Source organism: Miscanthus floridulus, chromosome 3 (assembly GCF_019320115.1).
Source record: "Miscanthus floridulus cultivar M001 chromosome 3, ASM1932011v1, whole genome shotgun sequence".
Lineage (NCBI taxonomy): Eukaryota > Viridiplantae > Streptophyta > Magnoliopsida > Poales > Poaceae > Miscanthus > Miscanthus floridulus.
Window position 1 is genome coordinate 107,690,899 of NC_089582.1, and position 13,493 is coordinate 107,704,391.

Sequence of the window (13,493 nt, forward strand, 5' to 3'; positions counted from 1 at the left end):
CTTTCAGCGGTTTTTGCCGCCATACATTATAATCGGGTCATTCTCAATTAATGAAATGAAATTACTTTCGTTTGTAATCTCATTGCTCACGAGTCATTCTTAGAGACTTAGGTCCCTCATTGGGATGGGCTATTACGGCGATGGCCTCGGTGGCCAAGATCGCCGTGCCCATGCTACCAGTGGGTTAGTCCATGAGAACCCCAGGTTTACAATCGTTTCGTGCCTTGGTCATGTCCCCTAGAGGGAAGATCCTTGGTTTCCTGACTGAGCCACTTGTATAGTTCCTGAGCCCATTTGTCAGTGCTCGTTGGCTCGCTGCCTCCCTCATTGGGTCATCACGAGCGGCTCTAGGTTGGTATTTGGACATCGCGCGATGGTCGGCCGGCTTCGCTTCTTAGCGTCCGACTAAGGCCTTTGGTGCCCGACCGTGGGCGTCCCTCACACTTTAGGTGCCTCAGGCGACCTTGAAACCTCTTGGGCCAGCCTTACAACCCTTAGCGATGCCCTTTTTGGGGGCCCCAGTACCATTGTGTGGTTGGGAGACTCAATCCAATGAAGGATTGGGAAGCACATAGATAGCTGCAAATGAACGAAATGGACACAAGAGAAGGGAAAGAGGACATAGCCAGTAACACGATGGTTGATGCCATTCCATTAGCGCCTTGTTGACCTTTCGCCCATTCCTCCTGCTCTATCCATTGGATCCTTGGCTCGCTCGGGGGCCTTCTGCTATGATCTTCCTTCAAAGGGGGCAACATAAGGTTAGCTTAGTCAATCCTTTGACGTGGCTGAGCTACTGCTAGAGTCGCTTGGGATGAAGGAGACAATAGTGAGGGTGAGCGAAGTAAGAAGGTCAGGAGGACGGGACTTATCTTGGTTTTTGTTGTTGGAGAGGTGGACCAACGAAGGAGGTCGGTAGGCAGGCGCTGGCTTAGGAGGCGACGCTTCTGGGCGGATGGCTCAGTGGTGGCCTTCTCTCATGGGGAAAGGTCAAAACTCACCTCGATCGGGTCAACCCCTTCTAGGGGGCTGAACACCTGGATAGAGGGGCTAGCTGATCCATCGTTGCCGCCAGGAGTCTTGGCCGTCTTGCCGATGCCCGGGTGGTCAGGCACCGCTACTGCCTTAGCTACTTCCTTTGTCGGCACCCTTCCTGCATCACAGTCAGGGCCATCAGGAGCACAAGGGGTGACAAACACGGCTGCTTGGGTGATGTAGTCCTACTCATAGTAGTAGGCTTGCTCAAAGCTGCCTTCGACGATGATGACTCCCTTAGGGCCAGGCACCTTTAGTTTCAGATAGGTGTCGTTGGGGACAACCATGAACTTGGCGAAGCACGGCTGACCTAGGAGAGCATTGTAGACACTAAGGAAGTCGACTGCCTCGAAGGTGAGTGACTCCTTGCGAAAGTTGTCTTGCTGGCTGAAGGTGATGTTGAGCCGGATGCGCCTGAGGGCATAGCGTCCATCTCGGGATGATCCCATAGAATGATGCCTTGCTAGGGATAGGCTACTCTATGGGATGCCCATCCTATCTAGGGTGCTAGCATAGAGTATGTTGAGGTCGCTACCATCGTCCGTCAGCAACTTGGTGAGGCGCGTGGTGCCCATGATCGGGCTGACCACGAGTAGGTAGCATCCCGGGTGGGGGACACAATCGAGGTGATTCCCCTAGTCAAAGGTGATGGCCGTCTGGGACCACCGGAGTCACATTGGGGCAGCAAGGGTGTGGACGGCATTCACCCCTTGGTCGGTGATGTGGCACTACCAGTGGGACTCATACGCCTGGGAGCCTTCGAAGATCATCAGACAGCGATCGGCCTTGGGAAACTCAGCATCGTCCTCTAGGGCGGTGTTCGTTGGTCCACTGGCCTTGCCCTGTTAACCAAGGGTGCTATGGATGGAGCCCCTAATGGTTGCATAGTCCATGAGGAGGTGCTTCACCTACCCTCCATGGAATGGGCAAGGGGTCTCGAGCGCCTTCTCAAAGTGCTTGGGGCGCATGGTGTGCCCATAGGGTTGAGGCCTGGCGACGTGCTTGGTCGCTACCACCATCTCCTCCCCGTGGTGCTTTCGGTCCTTGTTCCTCTTATTGCGACAATGCTGGGATGATGCAGGGTCATCACTATCATCCCCATCGTTGAGGTGGGTGGTAGCTTTGGCCATGCACCTGAAGTTGGCTTGGACCGCCTGCTCTTCAATGGCGTATTGGGTGGTGACATCTAGGAGTTCCCACATTGTGTGCATGGTCTCATGGCTGAGCGCCTCATAGGTCATACCGCAGATAAAGGCATTGATCATGTCGGTGTCGATGATATTGAGGAGCTCACTGCGCTTCTTGGAGAAGCGTTGGATGTACTCCTAGAGGGTCTCATCGGCCCTCTGCCTATAGTTGCATAGGTCCTATGTGTTCCTGAGTCGAGTGTACGTACCCTAGAACTGACTGATGAAGATAGAGCGAAGGTCGCCCTAGCAACGGATGCTGTTGGGCTCGAGCTGCTCGAGCCAAGTTATGGTTGAGCTCGATAGAAGTAGGGAAAGGTACTCGATGGCAAAGTTATCATCCGACCCCCGGCCCTCATGGCAAGGCAGTAGTCATCAAGCCATTAGTCTGGGTTGGTCTCACCGTCGTACTTGGAGATGTGCATCGGCGACCAAAACTACCTTGGTTAAGGTGTCGCCCAGATCACCGCCCCAAATGCCTGGGGGCCGAAGTGATCAGGGCGGTGTCCTCGCCCCTTCGCTCAGGCATTTGGGACTACGCATGAGCGTGGCACCTGGCCTCGATGGTGTCATGGACATCATGGTCGTTGTCGATCTAGTGGTGCATGGGGGACGTCGGGGGGAAGGCTCGCACCTTTGCTGCTATCGAGGCTTGGCACCCTTGGTCCACAAGCGATCAGAGCTGCTGACGAAGGAGTTGCCACTGCTTCTAGCCATTGGTGGGGCATATGCATTAGAGTGATCCCTGTTGGTGGTGGTTGTCGGCTAGGATGGCCTAGAGGGTGTAGCACGATGCCAGGAAGCGAAGCTCTCGGCTTGCTGCTTGAGGGCGATGCGGAGAAGCCACCTTGCCTCATGTAGCTGCACATTAGTCTTCGAGTCCGAGTGTCAGAGATGTCCTCTAGCCGGTAGGCGATGGTCGCCATGATGTAGGCCACCCCAGGGAAGCATAGGGTGCTAGGTGACCCCATGCGGGCGTCATCGTCATTGATGGGAGGCTGCATGGCTTGTTGCCGTGCAAAGTCCTGCTTTTGGCTCTCGAACTCTGCCTTAGTGGCCTCTAGGTCCACCTGCCGAGCTCACAAGTGATATGCCTTCTCTTGAAGGTAGTTCTCACGAGTGTGGGGACTTAGGTCCGGCGGTGTGAGCTTGGGTGCCTCATCAATAGGAACCTCATTGTCGATGTAGTAGCACATGTGCAGCGCGGCGCAGTAGTCGATGTCGTCGGAGTCATACTTTGGGCCATTCCTTGAGAAAATCTTGAGGAAGGTGCGCAACAAGGGGACGTCAGCCCCCATGGCACTAGAAAGGATGGCGCTCCATTGTGCTTCGTGGCTGACGAGGTGCTCTAGATCTAGCTAGAAGGACGTCGCCGCGTTCTGGATCTTGAAAGGTAGGTCTAGGAGGTAGTACCAGAAGCAGTCATTCAGCGAGAGTACCTCACTAGTGGTGATCTGGTGGTGAACATTGGCTAGCATGTAGATCATCTGGCGCTAGTCCGACACGGTGGGGTGCGAACCCAGACCATGCTGGATCTATCGAGCTAGGACCTCAAGATCTACTCCTAGGAGGCTCGGTGGAGGGGGTGACGCTGAGGGCTCATTGCCCGCTAGCTCAGCCCCGTCAAGCGAACAAAGCTCGCCATAGTAGTCGGCGACGTAGGCTAGGCTCCCAAAGTTGAGGACCTAGCCTAGAGCAAAGGCATCAGCTGTGATGAAGAACTCGCTAGGGAAGCGAACACCTCTGTCTGGGGAGGTGCTGCTTGCTCCAGTGATGAGGGGTGGCTCTGGCCACCAGAGAGCCTGAATCACACTTAATGATGCCCCCTACCTGGCGTGCCAGCTATCGTGGGGTCAAAACCGCGGCAAGCATTGTTGTTCGAGTCGATGTCAAAGCTTGTTGGTATTTATTAACGCACATAGTTAAATCCGCAAGCACACGGATACTGATGTAGCTTTCACCCAGGAGTATTCCAGGGTATTGTATTTATCCACAAGGAAGCAAATGGTTAAAGAAGTTGATAGCTAGCCATCATGTATCTCCTAACTTAGTATACCGACTAAACTAAAGTTGGGGTAAGTGATATACGATAAGAATAGGATGACACATAAGAAGTTCTACTCTGGAAAGGATAAAATGAAAGCATAGCTAAATGGGAGGACAACGAGTGAGGGAGTTTCCTAAGTTCTTCTCTATATTCTAGAGCAGACTAGATGGGACAACTAGGAATGGTTAAGACATAGCGATCACACACAATAACACTTTGGAGGAATACTACCTGTCCGACCCTCGAAGGAGGTGAGAAAGAGTGGTCGAGGGGAAGGCTGCCAAAAAGCTCTATGAACACCAATCCGAACATGGTGGATTACAACGGCCTAACAGAGTTGTCACCTCTGGGGCTACCACAACTATCAGTAGGATTAGGCGCAAACTCAGGTAAACACTAGCCTAGACACCACATCTATGGTAACGATTACTACTCTAGTCAAGTACTATAACTAGAGCACTCGATGCGAGCGGAGATCCCATGCTAAGGTGAGATACAACTATACTAACTGTACTTAGCTAAACAACTAAGGCAAGAACTAGATAAACAATAAAGAAGATACTAAAATATTGCATAAAAAGTAATATATTGAAATAAGGAAAGTAGAAAGTAATATATTGAAATAAGGAAAGTACTAAAAGAGAGATACAAAGCTATACTAGACTCCTGAAGACCGCTCTAGACTTTAGGAAGAGCTCCTCTTCACTCTAACTCCCACTAAAGTTCACACTAAGACTACATCTTGAGAGTAGAGAGATTTTCTCTTGTGGTGTGTGTTACAAGTTTGGTGTGAGGGTCCTATTTATAGCCTAAGGTGGAGTAGGGGCTACTCTAGCGCCACATCAGCAATCCACGTGACGTCCTCTCCTTGCTCTTGAATCAAACCGCCACTAAAACTAACTTAACCAATGCTTGGGATGGCTTCCACTTGTGCTTCTTTGCATGTTGTCCAAAGGAGAGGCAGTGGAGCCAAAGTGGGGCTTCGGGTGGTGCCCTTGTTGGGCCGGCCGACCCCCTATGACAGGTGGGGCCTCCCCCCTTTCTTCTAGAAGATTGGCCCACATGTCATGAGTGGGTTCAGGTGGCTAAAGATGTTTGTCACATTGGTTATATTGCCATGACATGTCTGTGATCCATGTGATGCTCCATTCGAGCCCTTAATGTTGAACCGACATTGAATCAACGCTTCTTAATGCTCTAGGCCACCTTTCCATAGATCAGTGACATGGCAGGGCACCAAGTGGGGCTAAGCGGTGCCACCATGGCATTGGGAAGTGCCCCCTTGTGGGCCCTGCCTCTCCTAGCCACGTGGATGGCTTGTAGAAGGCTTGGTTTTGCACCTCTTTGACTATTTTGTCCCTGCAAGCACAATTCTCCAAATACATGTGGAACCAAGTAAAATCTAAACATAAAATGCTGCTTCTTGCTTTATTTTATACATTTTATGACTAAGTGTTGATGGCAAAAGAGGGTGTTAAGAGCCATCAATAGGCTCCCCCACACTAAACCTTTGCTCGTCCCGAGCAAAGTGAGAAAACAAAGATATAGGTGTAACTTGATATGAAACAAGACTTCAAAAAGATGTGATGCTAACATAAAATATATACCGAGTCATACCTCATACCTTGTGGATTTTGAAGTGTCTACCATGTCACTTTGAGCGGTTGAAAAGTGGAACAGCTTTGACACCAAGTCATCACTATCCCCTATGAAGCATCCTTAGAGTTTTTATAACTTTTGCAATTGAAAACTTAGCTCATACTTCTCCCCAAATGGCATTCTCAAATCACTCAATGGTGTATGTATCCTCACCAAGGCATTAGTGTTTTGCCTTACTTCCTACTTCTAATAGGCATATGTGGAGTTTGGGTAGGATAAAAGTAAAGCACACTTGCATTGCATATATTGCTAAGTCAAACAATAGATCAATGGAGGAAAATATCATACACTCAGATCAAGGTGTGCATGTGTGTGGAAATATAGAAATAGGACAATCATGATTACTCCTTAGCATGATAAGATTCTTTCTCCACCTTTTATTTGACAGTATGGCTATGTTTCTCTTCTTTTTTTTCTATGGACCTTCTTGTGTCCACATTTTTCCTTTTTTCTCTTTTTCAATATTTTTTTCATAGCCCACGCCTCATTTGCAAGGATTGTGGAGAAAGATCATGCTTGAAAACATGGAGTTTTTATTTGGTGGAAATGGAAGGGCATGTTTTTGCTAACTTCAAGTGTAGAAGTATAGCATATATTTGGTGATGTGTATGTGACCTTGATCTTAAGAGCATGATAGAATTCTCAACACAGGTCAACAAAGTTTGACAAAGCTCAAAGCAAAAACACGTAGCATATGTGGAGGTGAGAAACAGTGGTTGGGGGAAGGCTGCCAAAAAGCTATACGAACACCAATCCGAACATGGTGGATTACAAAGGCCTAACAGAGCTATCACCTCTAGGGCTACCACAACTATTCGTAGGATTGGGCGCAAACTCAGGTAAACACTAGCCTAAACAACATGTCTATGCTAACGATTACTACTCTAGTCGAGTACTATAACTAGAGGACTCGATGCAAGCGAAGATCCCATGCTAAGGTGAGATACAACTATACTAACCATACTTAGCTAAACACCTAAGGCATGAACTAGATAAACAATAAAGAAGATATTAATATATTGCATAGAAAATAATATATTGAAATAAGGAAAGTACTACAAGAGAGATACAAAGCTATACTAGACTCTTGAAGACCGCTCTAGACTCTAGGAAGAGCTCCTCTTGACTCTAACTCCCACTAAAGCTCACACTAAGACTACATCTTGAGAGTAGAGAGATTTTTCTCTTGTGGTGTGTGTTACAAGTGAGGGATGAGGGTCCTATTTATAGCCTAATGTGGAGTAGGGGCTACTCTAGCACCATGTCAATGATCCGTGTGATGTTCTCTCCTTGCCCTTGGATTTAACCACCACTAAAACTGACTTAACCAATGCTTGGGATGGCTTCCACTTGTGCTTCTTTGCATGATATCCAAAGGAGAGGCGATGAAGCCAAAGTGGGGCTCCAAGCGGCGCCCTTGTAGGGCCGGCCAGCCCCCTATGATACGTGGGGCCTCCCCCATTCTTCTAGAAGCTTGGCCCACATGTCATGAGTGGGTTTGGGTGGCTGAAGATGTTTATCACGTTGGTTATATTGCCATGACACATCAGCGATCCATGTGATGCTCCATTCGAGCCCTTGATGTAGAACCGACATTGAATCAACGCCTCTCCATGCTCTAGGCCACCTTCCCACAGATCAGTAACGTGGCAGGGCACTAGTTGGGGCTAGGCGGCGCCACCATGGCATCGGGCGATGCCTTCTTGTGGGCCCTACCTCTCCTGGCCACGTGGATGGCTTCTAGAAGGCTTGGTTTTGCTCCTCTTTGACTATTTTGTCCTTGCAAGCACAATTCTCCAAATACATGTGGAACCAAGTAAAATCTAAACATAAAATGTTGCTTCTTGCTTGATTTTATACATTTTATGACTACATGTTGATGGGAACAGAGGGTGTTAAGAGCCATCAACACCCTTGGTGCTGAGCAGAAGTGGATCGAATGAGTGGAATGATTTGTCTGTGGGCCTCCTCCCCATAAGGTCTGACCTTATCCCTTATATATCAAGATAGGTTAGGTACATTGTGGTTTGGAGAGAAGTGTCTATGATCTACATGCGCCAGAGTCTAGGAGGGTCTTGCAGCGGTGCTCTATGGACTGTGGCAGTGTCATGGGGCCAAAGAAGCCTTGGGCATCGTCTGGCTACTCTATTCTAACACTCTACATGTTAGGCTATGTCGTCTTGGACTGGCCTCCCTAGGTGAACCTTCTGGAGTCCTCTTGGTGGCAAAGGAGGTTGGCTCTAGGGCTGACATGCGAGTCCAGGAGCCACCCAGCCCCTAGAGGCCAAGGGGACTTGTCTTCTTGTGTCACAACCCATGCGTGATCTTGTCACGGGAGTAACCAACAAGGCCATGCCCAGAGCGCAGCGCTTGGGAGCCCATGAGCCTCGATGGCCTAGGGCTTGTTTTCTTGCACCCAGCCCTTGGCTGGTGTTGTAGGCCGAGCAAGAGCCAAGTGTCGAGTGCGAGCGTGTTGTCAATCAGGAGCCTAACCCTAAGCCCTGAGCAGGGGGCTACGGCATGCCTAGGCTCGGTCAGGTCTCTTCAGTCAGAAACCATTGATCCCAAGGCTTAACATACCCATATGTTAGGATCTCATCAATACCAAATCATCAAAATAAACAATAATAATATGGGCTCAAATGTGGCCAAAACCAAAGGGGCATATCATGGAGGATCACATAGCAACCATGCCAACCGAACCACAGAAGATCTACATCCGTGTCTTCTCTTGATATTCTGTTGCCAACACCAGCCTTCTGGTAGAAATTATACTTCAATCTAACAGGGTGTGAGATCAAGTCTACCCATATAAACATGTGGTTGTACGTAATATCTCACTAGGTGAGAGAGACTATGAACCGGTCCTTATGTGACCGAGGTGAGTATCTCCCAACAGGAACCCTCACTAGGTGAACCTGCCAAGGTAACTTGTACCACACAAATTACCCCTCACTCGCCCCCTGTCGGGGTTTAGTCTAGTTTTATCAGTTTAAGTTTCATAGTTATTATCCTCAGGTTCATAAAGCTCATATCATATCAGGTAACCATTACCTTATCATCATTAATCATATTATCATAATCAAGCTCATAATTATAGTTTCATTAATTCATAAGGGATTTCAAGTAATATAGGTTGGGTTTATTAATTAGTGGAGATGGATAGTGGAGGGTTTATGGTGGAGGCTAGCAAAATGTAGTGGTGGTGGAAGGGAGGTGGTTACGGGATGGCAAATAAGGTGGAGGGATAGGGGTAGGTGGGTGTTAGAACCTACCTCCATTCGCTGACAATTATATCCTCGTCTGATTCCTGTGTCTCCTGTTCTGTCTTCTAGACTCCATCGGGTTCTCTCCATGTCTTCTATCCTACGTGGTCTAGTGTTGACAGGCAAGAAAACACAAACACAAAAATTAACGAGCAAGGCTTGCAAAACAAGCATAAGCAATCAAAGTGAAGAAATAATCCTAGATGGGTTGGTCCTATTGGGTGATGGGTTGTTATCTAGGTTATTATTACTATGTCAATTTGAAGTAAGATTTGGATGGAGGGATTCTATCCATAGGGCAGGGCTTCTATGGGTTAGGTTAAGGTGGATAGTTGGTCTGATGGAAAACCAGACCATATTATTGTATTTCACTATTATTTGAACCTAAAAGATAAAGCCTGACCAAATCATCATAGATAACTCATCTGACTTCTACAGGTCCACCGGGCTAGCGACACATACGCACATGCATATGTAAGTGCCTAGGGTTAATTAGGTGGGCTGGGTTTTGGCTAGGGTTAGCGGCATGTACGCTCATGCGTATGTATATGCCCATGATTAAGTAGAATTGAGTAACTAGGTTGCTAGGGTTAGCCATACATAGGCGTATACCCAGGTATCGGGCGTATCCATGTATGTATATGTGTTCTATTATTAGGTGATTGGGTACGGATATATTCAAGCATGTGTCATGTACACATACTCGAATATATAGGGTTAATTACTACTACGGCGATAGCTGCTACTAATATTAGTATTTAATTTAAATATAGCAATGGAAAAGCATTCAAACTAGAATTTAAATGGGCACCAAATAATAGAACAAATGGTATGAATAGATAGAGCTTGATTTTAGAAGAATTTTGGTGGTTTCATGTGAAAAGGAGTTAGGGTGCAAAAGTTATGTATCTTAGAAGTTTATTCTATAGTTAATTAACTAGGTAGAAATTTATATGCATTTTTTGATGTATGAAAATATGTGCAAACTACATGATTAAATTCCCTAATGCATCTAGTTTATTTACAAATTTTCTAGGAATTTTTCTAAGCTAGGAAAATATATTTTCAGCTCTTTATGTACACTAGCCGGGTGTCCCCAATATTTTCTAACACGTACCCCATGTTGTGTGTGTGGTGGTGTGTGTGTGTGTGTGCGAGTGATAGGTGGGCCACCCTGCCATGTCAGCGAAGACGGCGGTAGCTACGTTATGGCCATGGGCCCGCGTGACAGTAAAAGAGAGGGAGACGGACGGGAGTTGACAGCAACAGCAATGTTGTTTTGTGCCCGGTCCCGCGTGACAGAGATAGAGAAGGGGGTGGAGGGTGTTGGTATTTATAAGTGCAAATAGAATATGAAGGATTCCGCAAGCACATAAAATACCATTGTAGCATTTTACCGGGAGTATTCCTGGTATTGTTATTTATATTTTATCACAGGGAAACAATGGAGTAAAGATTTATTGAATAACAAAGGAATATCTAATAATAAACATATCAACATAGCACGAGGAAAGGGGTAGAGATAATGATAGGAATTAAGGATAATAACACTGAGGGGATAGATCATTAAGATAATGTAAACTAGTTAACTCAGGAGAACAAAGGGTGAGGTAGATTCCTATGATATTCTTATTATAGGATCAAAGTATATATATACCCAACTATAGCTAAGACTAACTCTACTCTTATGCACTTTGAGATGCCACTTAGACAGTATAGCACCACAAAAGGATAACTCTACTAACGCGACTATGGTCCTACAATTTAAGAACCTGCCCAATTTGCTGTGGACTACAAAGGATAGACGGGGCAATCACCTCCCACTGCTACCACAAAACCATAGAATAGGGTGCACTCATAGGCAGAGCATCGTATAAGCACCATGCTTACACGAGGCTTGGCTACTTAGCCCAACAATGGTAAACTAGCAGACTAAGCGCTCTATGAACCCACACACAAAAGTATTGATAACCTTTAACTAAGCAAGATATATATTTAAAGTAAGCATAGCCATATAGATAGGAATATGATAAATTGATAATAAGTCTTATAAGATGTAGAAGAGAAGATACAAGGCTTTGCTGAGCCTCCAAGACTAGATCCAAAACTTGAGCATGAGCCCAACTCGACCCTCACTCCCGAGCTACTAATCTACTATATTGGAGAGCTCTAGACCTAATCCTCCTGGTGTATCTTGATCTCTAAATGAGAGATATGAATTAGGGTTTTAGGGATGGCTCTAGGGAGGGGGTCGGGGCTGCTATATATAGGCCTAAGGTGGAGTATTGAGCAAGGAATCAAGGTGGAATAGGGGGCAAGGAATCACCATGTCATTGATCCGCATCAACTCCCTCGATCACCATTGGATGAACCGACCTATAACTGCCTTAAAGTCAATGGTGTAGATCTTGGAAATGCATACGAGACAGTGGAGGACGAGTAAGCTCCGAAGCAAGCTGGGTGGCCTCCCTAGTGGGCCGACTGGCCCACTATTGTGGCCATTTGGCCTAAGCTTTGGCGTGGTGTCCTCTGGAACCTTCTAGAGTTGTCTTTCATAGTTTTCGTGAGTTGAATCACTTGTTGTCATTAGTTTGCTTGTTTGGAGTGTATGACAGTGGTCCCAGGAGCTGTTTTATGGATAAATCCTTCTGTAGTCACATATTCACCAAAGCTCATGGAATTCATTAGTTTAAACCCCTATTCCTATGTTTGGTGATGGAATTAAATACATATGTAGGATATATTGATGGTTTATGATTGATGTTAATGACCATCAATAAGCTCCCCAAGCTTAACCTTTGCTAATCCTTGAGCAAAGCTAAACTCAGCAATGGATTAGGAGTTGTTACAATGCTTTCATGCCTCAAAAGTACACATGCGTTCAATCAAGAATTCTCCTCCGGATTAGAATAATCTAATCTGACTTTCAAACTTACCCATATTACCTTTAACCATGGGGCTTCTTAGCCTTCACTTCGGTCTTGAGTAATTGAAAGACAGAATGATCAAGTGAACAACTGTCTCAAGTTCTTTGTTCAACCATTGTTCTAGAGTTTTTATAAGTTTTCAAAATAAAACTCAGAGATTCCATTATATGACACTCTCAAGTCTCTCAATATTTGTGGTATTCGTGGATTCTTACCAAGGCAATAAAGATTTTATGCCTATTCTCTTCCTACCACTAATGCTTATGTGGAGTTTATAGGTAGGGAGAAAGATAGAAAGAGCATACTTGCAATGCATATGTTGTAAAGCCAAACCTCGGATCTAAAGAGAGTTAAGTCATACAATCAAATCAAGATGTGCATACATGTGGAAGTATGGTGGATATATATGGTGTCTAACCTAATTCTACTTTGCTCCTTGAAAACATATCTCTCTCTTGGAACTTGGAAAACTTGCTAGAGAGCAGGGCCTATCTTATTCATCTCTTCTTTCTTTCTTTTTTAGGCGGGCATCTAAGTACCCATTGTTTTAGATATCTCAGACACTTATCTATTTTTTCTCAACTCTTTTTTTTCTTTCTTTTCTTTCTTTTTGATGAATAACTTTTGCATAGTCCCATGCCTTTTTTCTACTACAAAACTTTTGAGAGATAGCAACAAGAACTTGGAGCATTTATTTGGTGGATGGAAAACTTATCAAGCATGTTTTTCTGTTCACTCCTAGTGTAGGAGGAAAACATTTTTGGGTGGATCTAGATGGAAGGCATGTTTTTGCACCTACCCCAGTGTAGGAGTAGTGCATATGTGGGAGCTGTGTAGTGATCTTGATTTTAAGAGCATGATAAACCTCTCATAAGGGTCAACAAAGCTTGACTAAACTCAATGCAAAAGCAAGTAGCATATATGTGAAAGTTTACCTTGCCTAAATAACATGTATGGCTCTAGTGGGAATTCAAGCTTTGTCATATAGGAACTCATCATATAGCATTTTCATGTTTTTCAAAAGATAAATCTCTAGAACTTTAGTATCACTCAGAACAAGATAAACATCAAGTTAGACCTTCTCATATCATATCCATCAATTAACTAGACTTAGATCAAGCATATACTACCCATGAGTTTCAAGTTCAGAGTAAATCCTTATATCAAAATAATCTTATCCAAAACTCGGGAGAATTCAAGACTGAAAACTAGGTACTTAAAAGGAATTACAACAGAGCAACTATTCATCATTTCTATTTTAAAAGATTATCTTTAGAGTCCTTTTTATTTTATTTAGCTCTTAAAAACAAATTAAAACAAACTAGACACACACTTTTTATTTTGTTTTCATTTTTTAGATCACATGTTATAA